Genomic DNA, 21308 nt, shown 5'->3' with positions numbered 1-21308 from the left:
TCATTGTCCATTGTTTTCTGCAGTTCCTCTGCTCTACTCTTTTTTTTATTAGCCTCTTTGGTCACATATTATATAGGCATTTGTTAATATGTCTTTTTTGAGAGATGTTACGTTCTCAGGGCACTTTGTGCTTATGGATTTTGGGAGTCAAATCTCAAATCTCGTAGACTCACAATCTCTTCCAGTTTAGTTTTGAAGGTATTTTAATTACTTAGTTGGCTTTTTAGCTGTTAGATTCCAGTCAGCAACATGATCCAGTACCTACACTCACAATTCCTTTTTGTCTAGCATACTCATACATATACGTAAGTGGGAGACACCCTTGATTTTTTCCTGTAAGCCGTCTTTTGCAATTGAAAGGGTTTACTGTATGCCACATACATTAACCTTTTTCCTGATGCATCTTAATCTTTCGGAGGCTTAACAGTGGGAACGAAGGCATAACTTTAACTACATCTTTGCCTTGAGACAATTTAATAAATTGAAAGTTTTTAAAAATAGGTATGACTTTAGTTTTTTCTTTAGAAAAGCTGAATTTTAATCTACACTTGTTCCCTAAAGCTGTCTCAGTTTTATTTTGTACTGCATGGGTTCGGGAGAAGTTTCTTCCAGTCTTAATGAATTATCTCTATATGTTCTTTTATTCCTATATATTCTTTTATCCACAAACTCTCCAGTTCTCTTCTGTGCTCACTTCTTTCTTGGAATACCACCAATAGCAGCCAACACACATTACTTACATTTAAAAAAATCTTTTCTCCTATAGCTCAAGATATTTAAGCACATGATTTATTTCTGTTTCACCAAAACATAACAGGGATTATCACCTTCTTCCCTGCTACCTCTGATACTAGTTTCTTCATTGTGCACCATTCTAGGTCTAATTGCTAAGCCAATGTCATATGTTATCATTTTTCAGTCATAACATTCTCCATAAGTTATCAGTTTGTACAACAATGTGATAACAGAAAACACTATAAATTTCTTTTACACAGTATATATTTTTTTTTTGATTTAAGCTTTGTCCGGCATCTGTCGCTGTCATTCTCTGATCCATGTCATCCTCATTTATGGACCCACAATTTGATGTTGTCTCTACAACTTGGAAAGTTGTTGGTTGTTTTGGCAGCTGAAAAGGGATACACTGAATCACACACTGGCTTTTCCAAACATCTCACTGACAGTGATATGTGTCACTTCGGTTCACTTTTTTCTTTCCTAAAGCAAGTCACATGGCCACTCCTAATTTCAGATAGTGCCCAGAAAGTGGAGAACTGAAATATGGGCAAACAGCCCTAATGACTATACTAGCTTGGATGCCTTGAGAGGAATGGAAAAAGTAAACAACATTTTAGAAAAATCTGACAAAGATAAAACATTTAGCGATAGTGGGAGGTTGGAAAGGATGGTGATAGAAAGATGAAATAGTAGCAGGTAAAAAGGAAATGGGAGAGTTTTCAAAAGCTGAATTTTTTAAAAAAATACATATTTTGGCATTGACATGAAGAAGCATCTGACAGTAGAAATACTAGTGGGAGTGAATGAGAGGGAAAACTGACATTTGGGAGCAAGCCTAGAAAGCAGAGAAAGAGAAAGAACTGACTTACAGGGGAAAAAAACTGATGGGCCTGAAAAGGATAAATGAATTTCTATAAAAGATAAAACAACACCACTAAGGAATTTAACACCCTGTCCTAGAATAATTTTCCTGTCAAAAAACAGAATGTAAAGTTTTTGTCGTTACTATTATTCAGGCCCCAGTATTTTTGACTATCCATATAATAAATGTACTACATTTAATTTATATATTCTTTTTTTGGAAAATAGTAATCTGACTTCTTTTCCATTAGACACCAAATTTTGACATGCATGCCAGCAATGTTAGAAACTCATGAAAATTTTAAAAAGTTATTGACATTTTATTTGTAAAAAAGGTGAGTCTCCAAATATGTTTTAATTTTAAATGCCTGCTATGCAGATTTCCCCTTATTTTAATGGTTCTATGTGCATATATCTCTTGATAAATGTCTTTGAGGCTTATGGAAACCACTGCTATTTTACTAAACTTTTACAGATACAAAATCATGGAAATCTTTCCACTTTTAGTAAGAAATAATTGATAAATATTTTTGTATAAGTTTAAAGTGTATAGAGTGTTGATTTGATACACCGATATATTGCAAAATGATTATACCATAGCATGAGCTAACACATGTACATGTCACATAATTGCCATTTCTTAGTAACGTTCAAGTATATAATACAGTGTTATTAATTATAACCTCTATACTTTATATTTGATCCCCAGAATTCCAGAATTTATTCATCTTATAGCTGGAAGTTTGTACTCAGACAAATATCTTCCCATTTTCCTCACCCCCCAGCCCCTGGTAATGGCCATTCTAGTCTCTGTTTCTATAAGTTTAACTCTTAGATTCCACATATAAGTGATGTCATACAATATTTTGTCTTTCTCTGTCTGACTTATTTCACTTATCATAATGCCCTCAAAGTCCATTCATGTTGTCACAAACAGCAGGATGTCCTATTTCTCATGGCTGAATAATATCCTATGGTATATATTAGCACAACTTTATCCATTCATCCATAGGCAGACATTTAGGTTGTTCCATACCTTGGCTACTATGAATAATGTTTTAATGAACATGGGAGTACAGATGTCTCTTCCCAATCCTGTTTGCATTGCCTTTTGATAAATACCCAGAAATGGGATTGCTGGATTATATGGTAGTTTTATTTTTTGATTTCTTGAGGAACCCCCATTTTATTTCCCATAGCGTCTGCACCAATTTACATTTCCACCAATTAACCATTTACAAATATAAAATCACTTTTAAAAATTGTGTACTTTTTATTAGATGATTTAGTTAATATTCTCAACAACTGCACCTAATTCAGTTTTAAGGAACTTAAATAGTTAATTTTTTTTCTTTCATCATTATAAACTACATCATCACCAGGGCCTTCTTTAAGTGTTCTGCTGAAACTTCCTAAATCTGTGTGAATTTTACAAATCTGATGATTGTCTTATAACTATAACTCGAAGAATGTTCTTAATTATCTCAAGATTATTTGAAATTTCAGAATTAATAATTGGATTATAGAGAAATAAAAATGACATACTAAAAGCAATATAATATCTTTAATAATACATGAAAAATAAATTTTAGTATATTTATTTTTATTAAAATAAAATTATTTTTTAAAATGCACATGGTATCATATACTTTAAAATTTTCCTTTCTGTTCAGCTTTTGAAAACTCTCCCACTTTTTTTTACCTGCTACTATTTTATCCTTTCTATCAGCATCCTTTCTAACCTCCCACTATCACTAAATGTTTTATCTCTGTCAGATTTTTCTGAGGTGTATGCAGGTGTCTCGAAAGGATTTGTGGAGCTTCCTCTCTAGCATTTATAAGCAATCAGTACCTTCTGAGCTAGCAACATCATGAATCTTAAATTCATGACCATAACAATGCACTATCATTTATTGAGATTCTACTATAATTAAGCTACTTAGTAGTAGATACTTTAAATTTGCTATTTCATTTAATTCTCTCCACATCACTGTGAGCTAGTCACTTCTATTCTTGTTTCATTTCACCAATGAGAAAACTGAAGTTCAGAGAGGTTTTCCCATATTTTTGTAGCTGTTAGGGGAAGGGTGATATCAAAATTTATTATTTTTTAATTCTTTCAAGTAGGTCTTTTAACTTCTAATTAGTTATTTTTTAATAAATTTGTATTTTACATACTTTAGCATTGATAAAATGGAAATTGTCCATCATTGTGTATTTAGAAATTATTTTAATTTCGAACACTTTTAAGACAATAAAACATGATATAGACTATTAATGTGTTACAGACCATAATGTGAAACTGTGCAAATAAGTCTTTATCTTAAAATATTTAAATGGTCCCAATAGACCTGTCTGCTCTTTTTCAAAGCCATTATAGTAAAGTCAGCTAAAGTACAACTCTTTACAGTCTCTGTAAACATAGCTTTGGGAGTAGCGTGACAATAAAAACAGGACATTTTCTTTGTGCACTAAAGTACCCTGAAGTCCTCTAGCCACAATGGTGACTGAGGTGGTGAGCCACAGGAAGAGGGGATGCTTGGTTAAAGTCTTATGCTGATTGTTCCATGCAGAATCTTCCCCAGCAGAGAACCCTTGAATTGTGTACTTGAACCACTGGCAGGCAGAAATATTACATTCCTTTCTGAACGTCTGAATCTTTTGCATCAGCAAGAGAGGCAGCTACAGGTTGGTTCAGGGGACCAGGCAAAGTAGTGAGATGCAAAACTGGTAAAATTATATACAAAATCTTTTTCTCCAAGATCCCTTAAGTGTAAAAAGTAAATAGGAAAATAAAATATGCAGGAGCTTCCTGGACAAGAAGAATGATGTGAGCAAAGTTATGACGTGGAAAATTTAGGTAGTGCAAACCATGTTTAGAGGCGAGTAACCACAGAGGTTCTTGCAGGGGAGAAGTAGATGCTCCTAAGACAGTTTGAAAATAGCAGAATGGTCACTTTGAAAATAATTACTAAGGAGTTTGGAGGTTAAGATGTAGTCTATAAGGAAGCCTTGGGAGATTTTGGGAAAACAATTGATCATTTGAAAGGAATAGTGTTTTAGGAAGTATAATCTGACTGCAGCCATGAAAACATATTTAAAAATGGAGGCAGGGAAGCCAATAACAAGTTCAAAATCCAGCACAGTTTCCAGGGTATAAGATAAATGCTGTAATGAAATAAAATAGGATTATTACAATGGAGAGATTAAAAATCAAAATGTTCTAAGGACAAAAGAACAATTAAGATAATTTGGTAATAGATTTGAATTGAGGTTGACATGTCTATTAAAAATATTATGACTTCAAAAACATTCTCTGACATACTGATATCAAGTTGGAAATTCAGATCTGTAACAGAGAAAAGAGTATGGTAATAAAAATTGAGAGTAGATTGATGTGGATGGGATTGCTCAGAAAAATCTTTTAGAATGTAAAAGAAAGTCAAGGGCTGAGTAAGAATGTCATTTATGTGCTTTGGGGAATTTGAAAATCTTTAGATTACATGGCTTCTGAATATTTATCAGCATCATTTCTTAAGACCTCTGAAACACAAATAATTAAAAGGTGTTTTTCTATGCAGGTAGTTGTGAGGGCATCTCTGTGATAATTTTATCTTTTTTACCTGTTTATCCTTAGTGGGCTCAGTTCAGTCCTGCCAAATTTGTTATGTTTAACAAGTAGCAACATATATTGCCTACAGCACTGCTTTTCCATTTGGACTCTAAGGCATTGCCAAATCTTTTCATCCAGTTTCATAGCACTTCAGTATGCCTCACAAGTGGAGTGGTACTATAAGTGATCTATGTTTGTGGATGATTTTCATTTTAATTTTTATTAGCACAGAATCATTGTTATCATCATAATACTACAGCTGACATTCAGTTGAGTTATTCTCTGTTCCCATGAGTGATGGGATCACAGATCTTTGGTCAGGCTGTCACTTGTCATGTGAATGTGTCGGGGGAAATAAATGTAAAACGATAACATTTTAAATATAGTGTTTCTCAACATGTAAATCATACACTACTCATTGAGCTTTATAGTCTGTCAAATGTCAGCAAACTATGTGGTGGCTTTAGATGAAGCTACAATGAAGTAGTTTCATTCACATATATCACACAAACTGGAAAAGTAAGATTAATTACTATTTTAATAGATATTCTGTTGTACTGTTAATAATCATTGCATTTTGAAGATTATATCTATGCTAAAAAGACAATATTGACCAGGTTGTCTCAGAACATGTTCAAAAAAGAGCTTAAATTTTCTCTCGATGTTCATATTATTTGCACTTATTGCTTATGTGTTTTAAATGTGCATTTGCCATTGTTGCTATTATGTTGTTCTATCCACAATTCATTAGAAATGAACCAAAGCCTCGAAATAAATCATTGGAATATAAATGTAATGATAAAATCAATCATGAAGTTGTAATCCAAATTGTGACCATACTATATTACAAGTGCAGAAGGTAAAACTATATGTTCTCAGAGAAGCAAATTAATAAGTGTGATGACTTTGCACAGCAGCCAAAATAGAAAATGATATGATAGGCATTATGAAGATAAAAATATTTTAAAATTAGATTTTATTGGATTGATGATTTTTTTACATTACCCTGAAGCTTTTTAGGTTAGCTATATCTGCCAATTTGGGGCATGAACTTTTGCTTAATTTTCAAACAGAGCATAATAACCTTTCTGGTAAACTAATTGAATTGTTTCAGACCAATCACAATGTTTACAAAATTGATTACTGTTATTTTTGCCAAAGGCAAGGAAGAGATCAGCAGCACTTCAAAGGCATCATTAAAGTTACATTTTCATAGTAACATGGTTTCTGAGAGTATTATAACAACTGCGATATTATACCCCAAAAACGATGTATGAGAAAATTCCTTTATCAAATGACACTGTTGATTCTGGTATATCATTAGCTTACAACTTGGATGAGCAAATACAGAGTCTACGCGTGCTAACAAATATTTCACCTAATAAAACCACTGAAATGGCATAATGGGTTTTACATCAATAAGAAAACAGGCTTGATGACTTTTTTCTGATTATCACGTGAAATTTTGTGCAACAAGAGATTAGGCAAAGTTATTGTACATAATAAGGAAAAGTTATTTCCATAATAAGGAAATTATTATGGAAAATTAAAAAGGTATATTGTAATCAGTAATGAAAAAGCCTGAGTATTACACCCTAAAGAAGTTACCTCTGAAAGACAATCCATATACTGTGACTATTTAGTTAGTGGTCAGATATATACACCTCTGGATCTGAGTATTGAGGAAGTATTGAAGAAGTCAATGATATGAAGATGAACAGAGGACCAACCCTTTTTGTGTACGGTTTGAGGTATTGTATAGCAACTCTGGGATTGTGCTTTTAATTACTAAACTATCATGGCTCTCAAGAAGAATGTGCTTTGCATGAGTTTTTGAAATTTAAAATGACCATTTTTAAAATCCTTGCAGATCAAAATTTAACTTGCTCGTTTCATATCTTAGCAATATTTTTAAATCTGTCTTAAGGCAGAAAATTTACATACCAATTAATTAACCAATTTTAAGGGTACAAGTCAGTGATTTTTAGTAAATTTATAAATTGTTCAACCATCTCCATAAAACAGTTTTAGAATATTTCTGACATCCCCAAAGTTCCCTCATGCGCCTTTGCAGTCATTCGCTGCTCCTTCCTCCAACATTAGGTAGCCACCAAATCTCCTTTCCATTTCTTTAATTACCTAACCTTACTGTAGCGCCCCCATCCTTCCAGGCTGTGGATAGGTAAGGAGGTAAGGTCTGTGGCCTGTTAGGAACTCAACTGCACAGCAGGAGGTAAACTGCAGGCCAGCGAGCAAAGCTTCATTTGTATTTAGCCGCTCCCCAGCACTAGCATCACTGCCTCAGCTCCACCTCAGATCATCAGGCATTTAGATTCTCATAGATGTACCTGTCCCTGGTGCCAAAAATGTTGGGGACTGCTCCCTTATTGCACTAGAGAGAATTACCTGAATACTTCTGTGAACAGGTATACTTTCCTTGTTCACAATCTTAAGGAAAAGGCATTCAATCTTTCACCATTAAATTTGAGGTTAGATTTTCATGGCTGTTTGATATAAAGCTGAGTACATGTCCTTTTAATGCTAGATTGTTGATAGTATTTTTTTTATCATGATGAGTTTTATTGGATTTTATCAAATGATTTTTTTTGGTATCTATCAAAATGCCTGCATTTTAAAGATATCGATTTTCCACTCAGCACTGCTTTAGCTGCAACCCATACATTTTGTTACAATATGTTTTGATATGCATTCAGTTCAGAAATTTGCTACTTTTTTTTCATGATTTCCTCTTTGATCAATGGGTATTTAGAAGTGTGATATTTAAACAAATATTTGGGGATCTCTCAGTGTTTCTCCTCTCCCCTCATGGTGGATTTCGAATTTCATTTTGTGGTAGTTGAAGTGCATCCTTTGAATGATTACAGTAAATTTAAAAATTATTGATGCTCTTTAATGGTTTTTCCTGAATAATACTCCACATACACTTGAAAAAAATATATAGCTCCTGTTGTTGAATGGAGTATTCAGGATGTCAGTTTACTCAATTTGGTTGGTAATGTTGTTTTAGTTATCTACGTCTTTACTGATTTTCTAATTGGTTTATCAAATATTAAGAGTGGGGTATTTAAATCTCCAAATATAATTGTTAACTTGTCTATTCTTTCAATTTTGTTACTTTTTATTTTATGTATTTCAGGATTTATTATTACATGTATATATGTTTAGGATTATTATATTTCCATTATGTATTTGCAATTTTATCGATATCAAACATTCTGTTTCTAACAATATTTTGTATTTTAAAGTTTATTTTCTCATATATTACTATATTCACTCCATCTCCGTTATAGTTACTGTTTACATGATATAGCTATTTTCCATCCATTCGCTTTCTTCCTATTTGTGTTTCTGAATCTAAAGCATGTTTCTTGTAGACAGAATATAGTTGGATCTTGTTTTGTATCCAGGATGACAACCTCTGCTATTTAGTGCAAGTGATAATCCTTTCATATTTCTGTAATTATTGATATGGTTTTATTCATATCTGTGATTTTGTCTTTGTTTTCTTTAGGCCTCATGAAATTTGTTCCTTTCTTCCTTAATCCTTGTGTGTGTATGTGTGTGTGCGTGTGTGTGTGTTTAACAAATTTTTGTTTGGCACCATTTTTATTTCTCTGATTTTTTTGTGTGTGTGTGTGACAGCAATGGAGGTACACTTTACATACTCTATACTTTAAGTGTATAATTCAGTGGTTTCTTATTGTTCATTTACAGTTAATACCAACTCCCATCTTCAGTCATAGACGACGAGTGATATACTTTCTGTCTCTATAAATTCATCTTTTCTGGACATTTTATGAAAATAGAACCATACAATATGCAGTCTTTTGCATCTGTTTTTTTCTCTTAGCATAATGTTTTAAGTTTATTAATATAAGAGTATACATTAGTAATTCATCTTTTTAAAAACTGCTAAATGGTGTTCTACTGTATGGGTATATCAAATATTGTATATCATTTTATTAACTAATATGTATTCAGATTATTCTCAATATGAGATATTATAAATAATGCTGCATTCACACATATTTCTTTTTGTGGACACATATCTTCATTTCTCTTGGATAGACTCCTAAGAGTAGAATTGCTTAGTTGTTTGTCAAGTATTTGTTTAACTTTTTAAGAAACTGCAAATCTTTTTTTCAAAGATGTTGTACCATTTAAAATCCCAGCAGCATTATGTGAACATTCCTACTCCTTTACATCCTCACCAGCTGGTGATATAGTCTGTCTTTTTTATTGTGGACATTGTAGTAGGTGGTAGTAGTATCTCATTATTATTTTAATTTGTATTTCCCTAATAACTAATGATTGTGGAATATTATCCATTGATATCTCTTCTTTGATGAGATATATATTCAAATCTTTGGCCCATTGAAAAAATGTGTCTTTTGTCTTATTGTTGATTATAAGAGTCCTTTATATAATCTGGATATGATCTCATTATCAGGTATATATTTGAAATATTTTTCTCTAGTCTGTAACTTGTATTTTCCATTTCTTACTGGTGTTTTTGGATGTATAATAGTTTTAATTTTAATTAAGTTCAATTTATTAATTTTTTTGTGGCTCATTCTCTTGGTGTCATATCTAAGAACTCTGTCCAACCCAAAGGTCAGGAAGATTTTTTCCTATATTTTTGCCTGGAAGCTCTATAGTTTTAACCTATTTATTTAGATGTGGAATCAATTTGAATTAATTGTTGTATATAGTTTGAAGAAAGTATCTGGTTTTTGTTTTTGTTTTTGTTTTTTCTGCATATTGATATCCATTATCTCAATGTTATTTGCTAAAAATTTTATCTTCTTCCCCATTGAATTAATTTGAGATCTTTGTCAAAAGTCAATTGACCATAAATATAAGGGTTTATTTGGGACTCTTAAATTTGTTCTTTTGGTCTACATGCTTATTCTTATGCCAATACAACACTCCAGTTGCTATTGAGTTATAATGTTTTGAAATCATATAGTGTAAGTCCTCCAATTTAGCTCCTCTTTTTTCAAAATTATTTGACTGTTTTGGGTCCTTTTTATTTCCATATATATTATAGGATCATCTTGTCCATTTCTCCAAACTATTCTGCTGGCATTTTAATAAAGATTTCATTAAATTTATAGGGCATTTCTGCAGAATTGCTGTCTTGACAATACTACTTTTTCCAATTAATGAAGATAAAATGTGTTACTTTATTTAGAATTTCTTCAATTTTCATAGCAAAGTTATGTAGTTTTCATTGTACCAGTCTTTTACTTTTTTGTTAAATGTATTCCTAAGCATTTTAATCTTAGAAACTATTGTATGTGAAATTTTCTTGATTTTACTTTAAGATTGTTCATTGCTAGAATATATAAATAATTGATTTTTCTATACTTGTTTTTCTATTCTCTGACCATAGTAAACTCATTTATTAATACTAGTAAATTTTTGTTGGACTTGTTGCCTTGGGATTTTCTATATACAGGATCAGCTCCGCTGCAAATAAAATATTCTTTTTCTTTCTTCTTTCCAATTTGGATTTTTTAACTTTTTTTGTTTTTCTTTATTCTTCTAGCCATAACCTCCCATAAAATGTTGAATATAAGTAGTCAAAGTGGATATTTCATTTCGTGTAGCAATTTTTCAAGGGATAGAGTCCCTCGAATATATTTGGGGACACAAGATTACTTTTTATATATATTTACCAATATAGAAATGTAGAAATAATTGTAAAATATTTGTGACACTATTTAGAAATGTTATTAAACAGACTATAATTTCTTTTTATTCCATATTATGTAAGGTTTTTATATTTTTGCTCTAGATTTACATTATTTAGCTATACGATATATTTTTTCTGTCACTTTTTTAAGAAAACAACCTAGATAAAATAAATGGAGAAACTTGGTTTGTATCCATTCATGACAATTTCTGCTAGCTTCTTTATTTTAGGAGAAATCTCATCCTATAAAGAGCAATGAAATAGTAGAGGGAAAGGAAGACAAAGAAGAGGTTTAGTCTAATGGTAAATTACATAAATTATTCATGGTGAAACTGTTAAGAAGTCAGTTTGAACCACCTTGCTATATCTTGTATTAAGACACAGTTTTCTTCAGGAACTTAATATAATGGTAGCTTGATTTCATCTATTTTTCTATGATTTGCCCTATTTCATGGGGCACCCAATATTATATAGTAAACTCACTTAAAGCATCTTTTCGTGTTTTGTACATGCTATGCACTTTTCAATTCTTACCCTTCTATAAAGGAGACAGGAAATTTAAATTGTAGGCTATATCTATTAAGAAGTGATCAAGGGAGGAGGCAACTTGAGAGATAAGTTATGATAAGTTATTGTATATACAAAATAATAAGCCACGTTAATTACTAGTTGTTTTCCTCAGACTGACCAAAAGCAGTATTCAACACATAATCCTCATTACCTCTGAATTTTTTGTTTCATAAAACAGGATATAGTAATTTATCTTCAAAATTAAGAGTGTAAAGATTCTTTTGGAAAAGAAATTGTAAATGTTTTTTCATTACTACACTAGAAAACGTAGCCTTAATAAAACTTCATTTCTTAGTAGAATTATTGACATTTTTTGTAAGGCAGAGACCTTTAATGAGATCTCAATCAAAGGACATACTTCGGTAATGATACATGAATTAATCAATGCTGATCAAATAAATCTACTCCAGGCCATTTTGGATTTCACTTTATAAGTAGCCGCTCAGGTCAAAAGATTAACAAGTTCATAAATGAATACTAATAGCATTTCACTTGACTATGCATTTGTATCTAGCTAATTGTACAAGACAATATTTGAAAGTACTTCAGATTGCAATTTATTGTAGTGTTGAATTCCTTAGAGAAGGAATTCAATAGCAGGCAAAACAACATAAATCAAGGCTTAATCTAAATAAACCATGCAAAAATACTTAGTTATATTGTGTTTCGTGAAATTAAGAGAGAAAATAGACAAATACTAAATAGTAATATTAAGACTATTTTGAAAAACACAGCAAAAAATTTGAAAGTAACCAAATTCTATTCTGATAGTATTATCATTTCTTCAAATGCTGTCAAATCATACTTATTCCTTAGATAAATAACTTTTATTAATTGCTCAATGATATTTTCATGGAGAGTGACAACATTAACACTTTCAGAGGTCCAAGCCAATATTATATATAAAATATTATCATAATTACTTTGTGATGAGAGCAATATAATCTTTATTTCAGGTCTCATATTATTGGTGCTTTCAATTATGTTATCAAAGAAGAAATAGTTACTTAAATCAACTTTCGAGATCATTAATTTTTAGCACCATCAATCAATAAAATAGTTGATCTTCATCTTTTATAATGAATACATGTATAAATTATAGTCTCCTCACATCTTTCTCTTGGTGTCCATCCTTGCCACTCTACAATTTCTGTATTTGTTTCAGGGGTTTCTACATTCAGCCTATATGAGATACATTTTAAGAGGAGTATATTTTATTATTCTCTTTTCAAACTTAAAGTAGAAGCTTTGAAAATAAATTTAAGTAAATATCTTTAGTGTATTTCAATATCATTGTAAATAGTTATTTAGACAGTTCTCACATCACTTAGTAATTTCAGTAAGAAGACAATGAGAGTATGTAAAAGACTCCTACTTGGACTCCGTCATGAAGATAAGCTACACTCTTGGTCTGGATTAAGCCACTAAATTCCAGTTCAGTTGATCCATTTCTAAACTCCACCTCTTTTGATATTACAATATTAGTTCTACTTCTCTATCCCTGTCTCAATTATTTAACCGTATTGTTTTTTAAAGAAATATGCAATGAAATTACACAAGACTATTAAAAGATACAATGGCACTTCTCTATTTTATGTAATATTTTGGTTAATGTATTTATGTACTATTAGTATAATATAGTGATGATTATTTTTTCTGTTATCCCTTCATAAAATGTATATTACAGTATAGCTACTCTGAAATTACTGTTCAGGAGAACCACAATACAAATACAATTTCTACAGATTACTTCATAATTATACTTCAAGTTACCATGTAGTTCAATGACTAATCACCATGTTACTTGCAATTTTTATATCTTGTAAGCCTGCAGTTTAAAAGACAGAAATAATCAGATAATTAGCCTTTGATTACATGGTACTCACCCTGTTCTTAAACGTACTTAAATGGTCAATAATTACCATGTAATTACAGAGCAATTATTGTAGTGCATTCACACCACCATATGTAAGGCACTGTCAGTGATTTCATCCCCTATGTTTAGGGATTTATGACTCAGGCATAGAAAGGTCACTGCAAGCTGCATTGGGGAAAAACTGCCTGAGAAAGTGGGGTCATTTTGTAAAGGTGAGAGCAGGTGGCAGTGCAGTGGAAAGACCGATTAAAGAAAAAGAGTGGTGACTTTTTTCTGAGATTTTTGACATAGCTAATAAATGTGAAATATGTACAGGTAGAGAAAATCCAGAGTTTATAATGACTTGAAATTTTCTGAAGTCCATCAACTTGTTCTTTTCAGCAAGCCATTTTTGTTAAGGTATCTTTTTTCACTTTACTCAAAGATGCTTTTTTTTTTTTTTGGCTGCTAATAGACCATTTTAAGTTACATAGTACAAGGTTCACAGACTAAAACTTTCCATTTCACTTCCATATAGCAAGACGTTTTAAGTGCCAGCACCTGGCACCTCAGCAAAAGATCATACTTAGCACATTTTCTTTTTATTGAGTTGTTGCATGGCAAGAATTGATAATTTTCCACTCTGAAAGTAAAAAAAAAAAATACTGCTTTAAAAATAGTTTTACATAGTTGTATTTTCCTACTGAGCTATGTAATTAATTTAATTCTGTAATGTTTTATTTTCTATATGTTTATTTTCATCACAATCATATTTCATCAAAAGGAATTGGCATTATTTTCGTTAACAGGGAAAATTTATATTTTAACCCAACCAAACTTATAACACTTTATGGTAATATTGTCTATACTTTCTTTGAAACTTCCAAAAATGATTCAGACAGGGTTACGCACATTAAAGAACCCCAGGAAAAATTTGAGTTGAAATCCATTTTAACCTTAATTCTTTCAGTGCATTCTCTAGTGCCAAAATTGGCAAAGTTGCTGATTCACCAGCAAATTGCCTATTTACTTTTACAATTTTTAAATTTTCAGCTTTCCTTTGATTGGAGATGCTAAAAGCTAAGAAGACTACAAAATAGGGGGAAAAAATTCCTCAACTTAAGCCTCAGGTATTTATTCAGGTTTCATTCTATCCCAAATGCTTTTCTGTATATAGTGGACAATGAAGAACAAATGAGCTTTCTATGTAATTGTAGAGTTGATATCAGTCATTCTAGAGATCAGTGCTAAGATATGCAAGCAGGTCTACAGCCATGCTATCCTGAACAAGCCCGATCCCATCTGATCTTGGAAACTAAGCAGGGTCGGGCCTGGTTAGTACTTGGATGGGAGACCACCTAGAAAGACCAGGTACTGTAGGCATAAAAAAAAAAAAAAAGATATGCAAGCAAATTCAAGACCATCTTTGAACATAAATGCTGAGGACATTTAGAATAAGATAAAAATCCTTGAAAACTAAATAAATGAATTGAATGTGTCATTACTTATAGGCTTGGTAAGTACACAAAAGTAGGTCAGTTAGCTCTTTAAGCAACCATACTTATTTATCATTATCATTTAATTTTTTTTTTTTTTAAAAAGGATGGGAGAAATAGGTAAACTGTTAAGTAAAAAGTAGTATTAACTTATATCAAAATGTGTGTGTGTGTGTGTGTGTGTATTTACCTCTGACCAATTTTGATTTGCAGGTATGAAGGCTTAAAATTCATTATTTTTCTATGATTAATTGCTCTACATGAAGAAAAGTTCAAAGCAATTTGATGAAAAATGCATTGCTTGCCATCCTACCATTTCCTTGGGCTTTATAAGCAATTCGAGGTTTTAAACAGCAGCTTATTACTGTGGCACTCTTACAGATCCTCACATTCAGCACACATTACTTGAAATTATTTATTTTAAAATTGTTTTTAATTGAAAAGCTATTTCTTATCATAGTACCTTCCTCAGATCCATAATTTCTTCTGTTTTGTTTGATTCTTCTTCTTATTTGTGTTATGATCCTTTGGGCGTACTTAGAATTCAGGCAGATGTAAATCAAAACTCACTTTAAAGTTTTAGTCCTCAGTGAGGGGTGACTGTGTCTCTCCAATGACATCTGGCAGTGCCTGGAGACATTTTTGTTTGTCACAACTTGGTAGGGGAATATTACTGGCTTCTATTAAGTAGAGACCAGAGATGTTGCTAGATATCCTACAATATACAGTACAGCTCTCCGCCAAATTACTCAGCCCAAATTCCATAGTGCTGAAGTTGAGAAACCCTGCTTTTAAAGAATGAGTATACATTGATCTTAAAAGTTTATAAGAAATCACATGTTATTTTAGCAGAATGTTTTTCCTCAAAATTATTTAAAATATATACAAGTGAAGAAAATTATATTTGAATTTAAAAATAATATTACAAAAAACATAAAAGAAAAATTAGTCTACTTGGCTTTTTGGGAGTGGGCACATATTTATCAGCATATATAAAATGCCATACTAAATCAGTATTCTTAATGCCTTAAAATTTCCCCTTTTTAATGCTATTTTTCTTTAAATAATGTTCCTTTATAACTTAACTGTGGACCTAATTGTTATGATGCTATTAATACAGATTAATAAATCCTGGAAAATATATTGAGATAGATAGTTAGCTTAGTAAATTAAAAAGAGACCAAAAATATTTTTTCTGTTGCAAAAAGAAAACTATTTTTCTCTCCCTACTGATTACTTCTTTTGAATTGTGAACGTCTCTGCATCCATTACAGCAATTGGATCATCACATCTAGCCTACTATCAACAATGTTATGAGTCTAATTTAAAGGTCATTAGACCAAGTCACTTAAGTGACCTGCCAAGGACATGTACCCAATCATTAGCTGAGAGAGAATCCCTTGTTGGGCAGAATAATTTTTCCTCTGCTACTTAATGGAGACAACTTGATAACACTTTTCAGGACATGGTATAAATGTAGCAAAAGAGTGTAATTTCCAGAACAGTCATTTGTATTTTCAGAGGTCTAACGCAGACTACTCAAAATGTCTTCTTTTTCATTTGGGACTAAGGTCACATATGCACCTTAGTGCTGCACTGGAACAAATCAAGATGAAGTTTAGAATCATGCATAAAGAAGTTTTTAATTGGAGCAGGAGATTGGACAAAAGAAGAAATATTGACCTACTTGTCTTAGAAATGGTTATTCTATTTTTATTTGTGGCAAGCCAGCAAACCAGAGATTATAATTAAAAATAACTTACCAAAGTGGTTCAAAGTAGTAATAGTAAAAAAAAAAACAAAAAAACAAAAAAACAAAAAAACGTTTTATTAGAGAAACCTTCAACTATACTACAAAATGGAGAAAAAAGATATAATGAAGGTAATGTACTTATCAAGCAGCTTCAATAATGAGCAACATCTTGCCAACCTGTACTTGTCTATAAATATTTTGTATGTCTTTAACTGCTAAGGGAATTTTATTTATTATGCAGCTACCATGCTTTGATCATATCTAACAAAATTAACAATGATTCCTTAATATTTTCACAATTCCTATAGGAAACAGATGGCACATTCTAATTGGGATCGTTTAAAGTAGAGTTTAAGAAATGAACTATTTTGGGGAGAAGTAGGTAGGGTTTGGGGATAACATAAGTGACAAAAGATAGTTCAGTAGCTTGGCTTGGATCTGGGCAAAGTGTTGCTTTTATTATACTTTTATCCTGGAATTGAACAAGGAGTGCGAGCAGTTACTTAATCTCAGAGAAAGGAACTATAACCAATCCACTGGGAATGCTGTTTTCCAGAAACATTGAATTTTTTTCAAGTTTAAATTTAAATTGTTAATATATCTTCTAAGAAACTTTTAGAATATGAAATACTTATATTTTGGATATAATGCAATAATTATAAAATACAAAAATTTAGTAGATAATCAGTTTCTCAGCTCTTATTAAATTAACATTAAACAAACATTTTTAAAGTTGCCATTTGAGGAGGTACAAAACAATCAGTTTATTCAGTATGCCTGTGTGCCTCCATCCAGGGCTGAGGAGTGCAGGGAGATGAATAATTATTAGTTCTAGTTATATGATGCATACTATAATAAATATTTTCTATGTAATATATCATTTAGTTATTACAGCAACACACTATAGAAGATATTATAATCCCTATTAACATGAGGAATTGAAAACAGAGAGAGGCTAAGAGCAGAGCTTCTATATTTAACAGAATTAAGTTGAATTAGATTTTGACAAATGTTAATACATATTGTTACCACTAGCAAAACCACTAAGAAAATAACATATAATTTTAAAAATCAGCAGAAAGATTAACTTGATACTCTAAAAATATTTGAAAGAAGGCAATAAAGGAGATGTAGAAGAACAAAAAGTCATGAGACATAGGAAACTAACAAAAATAGCATACATAATTCTAGTGATATGAATACTTACATTAAACTGGAATGGAACAAATACCCAACTCAAAAAGCAAAGATTGTAAGAATGGATTTAAAAAAAAAAAAAAAGTGAGCCTCTTATATGTTGTATATAAGAGGCTCACATTAAATTTAAATGCATAAATAGGCTGAAAACATAATGGTAAAAGAAATACCATGCGAACAGTAACCATAAGAGAACTGGAGTGCTTAAAGATGAGAACTATGACAAAGAAGATTTTATGACAATTATCAGTAGGTTCTAAACGTATATGCACTTCTAAATGGGGTGCCCCTAAACGTATAAAGCAAGAACTGAAAGAGTACAAGGAGAAATGGAAATTTTAACAGTATTGCCTGGATTTTTCATTCTTCTATGCTCAGCAATTTATAGGGAAACTAGACTGAAAGTGGCAAGGATACAAGAGTCTTGAACAACACTATCAACCAACTAGATTAAATTGGCATATAAGGAACACTCCACCAAGTTACTGTAGAGTACACACATTCCGTTCAAACATTCACACTCATGGAACATTTTTCAGAAGAAATCATTTGCTGTTCCACAAAACAAGTGCCAATGAATGTAAAAATATTGACATCATACAAAGTGTTACTTTGACCACAGCAAAATTATATTAAAAATATAACAAATAATGGGAAACCCCAGATAGTGAAAATTTAAAAAGAGACTGCTAATCACCCATGATCAAAGAAAAATCATGAAGATAATTTAAAATATTTTTAACTAAATAGAAATGAACCCCAACATGAAAAAATTAGATGCCGCTAAAGCAGTGTTTAGAGAGAAATTTAAAGATGTAAGTGTCTATATCAGAAAAGAAGAAATCGCAGACTTAAATTTTAATCTTAAGAAACCAGAAAAAGAAAAGCAAACTAAATCCAAAGGAAACAGAAGTAATGACAAATATTAGAGCATAAGTCAATGAAATATAAAGTAGAAAAATAATAGAGAAAATCAATGCAACCAGAGATTTGTTTTTTGATAAGATGAAAAAAAAAACTGACAAATCTTAGCTAGACCAACCAAGAAAATATGAGAAAGAAGCACATTACCAAAATTTAGAATAACCTTCTCAAAGAAAACTGGCAAAAATCCTCGTGAATTTGGGTTAAGCAAAATGTGCTTAGACACAATGGTAAAAGCATGGCCCATAATTTTAAAATCAATAAACCAGTAAAATTAAAAAATATTCGCCCTTTAGAAGACATCATTAGAAAATGAAAAGACGAGGTAGAATGGGGAAAATATTTTTAAATCACATATCTGATAAATGTCTTTTTACAGATTATATTAATAAATTTTATCCAAGAATAATAAGACACAACTGAATTTTAAAAAAATGGACAAATGACTTGAACAGACATTTCACCAAAGAAGATACTTTTAAAGGTTAAGCACATGAAGAACACATTATTAATCATTAGGGGAAATGCAAATTAAAATAACGTGATACTACTACATACTCACTAGGAGGCTATAATCAAAAGCCAGATAACGTTAAGTGATGGAGAGAATGTGCAAGACAGAATCCTCATTAATTTCTGGGAGGTTAAGTGAAACAGCCACTTTAGATAACAGTGTGGCAATTTCTTAAAAAGTTAATTCCACACCTAGAAATATACTCAAGAAAAATTAAAATTTGTGTCCATGCATTACTTGTATGTTTATCATACTTCAGGCTCATGATTTTTTCCTTTTCAATGAAACAGAAGACATGGTATGTAGGTCAGTGGAGAAGCAGCAACAGCAGCATCACATGGGAAAGTATTGGAAATGCAAATTTTAGACCCTACCCCAGACCTACTAAATCACAAACTCTGGGCCAGGGGTCCAACAATCTGTATTTAACAAGACTCCTAGGTGATTCTGGTACATGCTAAAATTTGAGAGACAGCTTACCTTTAAATTCCTTTAGTGGTGTATTTCTTTCTCCTGAGAAAAAGCTCATATCACCTAAGTCCCCATAAGCCAAATACTCTTTTAAAAATGGTTTTTAAAATGTTGAATAGACAAAGATATAAAAAACATTACATATAAAATTCTAAATTTCACAATTCTTTTGAAAAAATCACAAAATGAGACAATACTGCCCTCGTCTTGCCTATGTGGAGTATTGAGCTTGAACAGATTCTGAGTATTCTTTGAGGCAGCATGGGTTTTTCAGTGTGCCACACAACTTTCTCCATCTTCAATATCTATATGGACCTTCACAATCTGATTTGCTTACTCTTGATCTTCAGTATAACCCTAGACTACTTGAGTAGAAATTATACGTTTTGGAAAGTACAATGAATTCTTCAGGTATGCAAGAAAGTATTTTTAAGATAGTATTGCTATAATGGTTTTGGGGGAGAGTATATATAATTAGGTTACCAATCCATAATAAATTTTATATTTGAATATTTAAATAAAACATTTTGCAGTTATAATAAAATGTTATGGAATGCAAGTAATAGTTGAGTTTTTCAACTAGTTGAATTAATTTAATTTTATAGTCATATTTTTTAATTAGTCCAATTACTTTGTTCAAATTATGTGCTTTATTTGGTTTACTTTTCTGTTTCATGTGCTAGGAATTCCAACAATAGTTTACTCATTCCTAGAATGATAGATTGTTTTGTTTACTTGTGAAACAATTGTGGTTTTTTTTTTTTAATTCTAACTTTTACCCTAGCAATTTGGAATGAGTAATCTTTTTACATTTCTCAAATAACCCTGTCATTTATTCATAATCCAAGTAGCTTTAAGAAAAATAGTCAAGATGATTATTTAAATAATTTAATGATAAAGTTCTTATTTTTAGATGAAAAGGCATAAGGTTGGGTATACTGGCCAGATTGCAGCAATGTTGTGTGTATACTTTGATGTTAGACACTTGAAATGTAAAATTTATTGATTTTTTTGTTTCTCTCTGATTCATACATTTTTGGATGAGGTGCCTAAATTCTTTTCGAAACCAGTTGATGTGCAAGTTAATAGATAAATGAAAAGATAGTTTAACAAATTTTAATTATTAAACATGTTAGATTGTTTGATTCAGTTTCTGATTTATTCATAATAATAGAGAGAAAAAGTGTTTGGTCTGCCTGTCGGGAACACCTAAAAGACAATCTATCTCAAAGCAAACAACTTCTTAATATGAGACCTTGAACTCTGCCATAACTGATTTCATTATTTTCCTGGCAAATAACCACAGAATCTGCTATAATAAGTTTTCTAAGAAATGTTGAGTATTTCCATTTTTATTTTTATTTTAGTATTTGTTATCTGACATTGTAACATTCAAAACATGGGAAGTGTTACTTAAGAAGTATTTATTGCTGAGGAAATGTCCCAGCTTTGACTAGGAGATCTTGAGGTCACTAACCCTTATTCTAATTATCTTTTAAATGGGAAATTAATAGTACCTTTCTTGTAAAGCTGTGGTAAAAATTAATTGAGAACATTCATTTTATTACTATATTTGATACAGGGTAAGATTAAAATT

The 21308-nt window shown here is 31.2% G+C and overlaps 1 protein-coding gene and 1 pseudogene across 7 annotated transcripts in view; both read left to right on the top strand.

The window, feature by feature from the left end:
• DGKB (diacylglycerol kinase beta) overlaps positions 1-21308 on the top strand; it is a 586550-nt gene that overhangs the window by 278195 nt on the left and 287047 nt on the right. The gene's annotated exons all lie outside the window — the stretch shown is intronic.
• Positions 14621-14739, top strand: LOC112479769 (annotated as a pseudogene).

The sequence above is a fragment of the Pteropus alecto genome, unplaced genomic scaffold (genome assembly GCF_000325575.1).
Source record: "Pteropus alecto unplaced genomic scaffold, ASM32557v1 scaffold21, whole genome shotgun sequence".
Taxonomy (NCBI): domain Eukaryota; kingdom Metazoa; phylum Chordata; class Mammalia; order Chiroptera; family Pteropodidae; genus Pteropus; species Pteropus alecto.
This window is presented reverse-complemented; position numbering and strand designations above follow the sequence as displayed.